Source organism: Lampris incognitus, unplaced genomic scaffold, assembly GCF_029633865.1.
Source record: "Lampris incognitus isolate fLamInc1 unplaced genomic scaffold, fLamInc1.hap2 scaffold_244, whole genome shotgun sequence".
Lineage (NCBI taxonomy): Eukaryota > Metazoa > Chordata > Actinopteri > Lampriformes > Lampridae > Lampris > Lampris incognitus.
The window spans coordinates 65,001-67,500 of NW_026611202.1; positions in this window are offsets into that span (position 1 = coordinate 65,001).

Here is a 2,500-nt window from a genome sequence, read left to right on the forward strand (position 1 = left end):
GAAACAGTTTAGAAGGCTGCCGTGCACGATTTTCTATGTTTACTACTACGACTTTCGGCTTCTGCAGTTAGGGATCGCCACAGCGGATCATCCGTTTCCATGTCTTCCTGTCTTCTGCGTGTTCCTCTGTCACACCATCCACCTGCATGTCTTCCCTCACCACATCCATAAACCTCCTCTTTGGCCTTCCTCTTTTCCTCTTTCCTGGCAGCTCCATATTCAGCATCCAAACCGTCCAACTTGAGCAATCGTTCCTAATCTTGCTCTTCTTCGTTACTCCCAGTGAAAATGTTAGCATCCTCAACTCTGCCACCTCCAGCTCCGCCTCCTGCTGTCTTTTCGTCAGTGCCACTGTCTCTAAATCATATAACGTAGCTGGTCTCACGAACATCTTGTTAACCTTCCCTTTAACTGTTGCTGGTACCCTTCTGTCCTGACACTCTTCTCCACCCACTCCACCCTGCCTGCCCGTCTGCCTGCCTGCCTGCCTGCCTGCCTGCACTCTCTTCTTCACCTCTCTCCTGCACTCCCCGTTACTTTGGACAGTTGACCCCAAGTATTTAAAGTGAAATGCCTTTGTCACCTCCTCACGCGTAGGTATTCCGTCTTGCTCCTACTGACTTTCGTTCCTCTTCTCTCCAGTGCATACCTCCACCTCTCCAGGCTCTCCTCACAATGAACTGCACCCTACTGTCGCTACAGATGACAATGTCATCCGCGAACATCATCGTCCATGGAGACTCCTGCCTGATCTTGTCCGTCAACCTGTCCATCACCGTTGCAACCAAGAAAGGGCTCAGAGCCGATCCTTGATGTAATCCCACCTCCACCTTGAACCCATCTGTCATTCCAACCACGCACCTCAGCATTGTCACACTTCCCTCATACATAGCCTGCACCACTCCTACATACTTCTCTGCAACTCTTGACTTCCTCCTACAATATCACACCTCCTCTCTCGGCACCCTGTCGTATGCTTTGTGTAAATCTACAAAGACACAATGCAACTCTTTCTGGCCTTCTCTGTACTTCTCAATCAACCAACCTTTTCTCTCTCTCTCTCTCTCTCTGTCTCTCTCATTTTCTTCATTTATCAGCCCGTCAAAGCAGTCCTTCCACTTCGTAGCACACTCTCCTCGCTTGGCAGCACATTTCCATCTGTATCTTTGATCGCCCTAACTTGTCGCACATCCTCGGCAGCTCGGTCTCTCTGTCTAGCCAATCTGTACAAGTCTTTTTCTCCTTCCTTAGTGTCTAACCTGTCATACAGCTCACCGTACGACTTTTCCTTTACCTTTGCCACCTCTCTCTTTGCTTTACGCTGCATCTCCTTGTACTCCTGTGTACTTTCTTCATCTCTCTGACTATCCCACTTCTTCTTTGCCAACCTTTTCCTCTGTATACTTTGCTCTACTTCCTCCTTCCACCACCACCACCACCACCACCACCACCACCACCACCACCACCACCACCACCACCGCCAAGTCTCCTTGTCTTCCTTCCTCTGTCCCGATGACACACCAAGTACCTTCCTAGCTGTCTTCCTCGCTATTTCTGCAGCGCTTGCCCAGCCATCTGGCAACTCTTCACTACCACTCAGTGCCTGTGTTAACTCCTGCCTGAACTCCACACAACAGTCTTCCTTCTTCAACTTCCACCATTTGATCTTCGGCTGTGTCTTCACTCGCTTCCTCATGTTGGTCTCCAAAGTCATCTTACAGACCACCATCCGATGCTGCCTAGCTACGTTCTCCCCTGTCACCACCTTGCAGTATGCAATCCCTTTTACATCGCGCCTTCTACACAAGATATAGTCCACCTGTGTGCACTTTCCTCCACTCGTATACGTCGTCACCCTGTGCTCCTCCCTCTTCTTGAAATATGTATTCACCTCAGCCATTTCCATCCTTTTCGCAAAATCGAACACCATCTGTCCTTCCACATTTCTCTCCTCGATTCCATACCTTACCATCAACTCCTCATCACCTCTGTTCCCTTCAGCAACGTGTCCATCGAAGTCCGCTCCAATCACCACTCCCTCCTCCTTGGGTCCCCTTTCCACCACGTCGTCCAACTCAACTCCAGAATTCTTCTTTTTCGTCCATCTACACCCGACTTGCGGGGCATATGCGCTGATAACCGTCAGCAATACACCTTCGATTTCCAGCTTCATAATCCTCACTCTGTCTGACACTGTGTTCACCTCCAGCACGCTCTTGACATACTCTTCCTTCAGAATGACCCCTACCCCATTTCTCCTCCCATTCGCACCATGGTAGAAGAGTTTGAACCCACCTGCGATACTCCTGGCCTTACTCCCCTTCCACCTTGTCTCTTGTCACCTTTCTTCTTTCCATCACGTCAGCCAGCTCTCTCCCTTTACTAGCCATAGTGCCAACATTCAAAGTTCCGACTGACTCTCACCTCCACACGCCTACCCTTCCTCCTCTCTAGCTGCCTCTGGACATGCCTTCCCCCTCTCCTTTTCCTTCGCCCAACA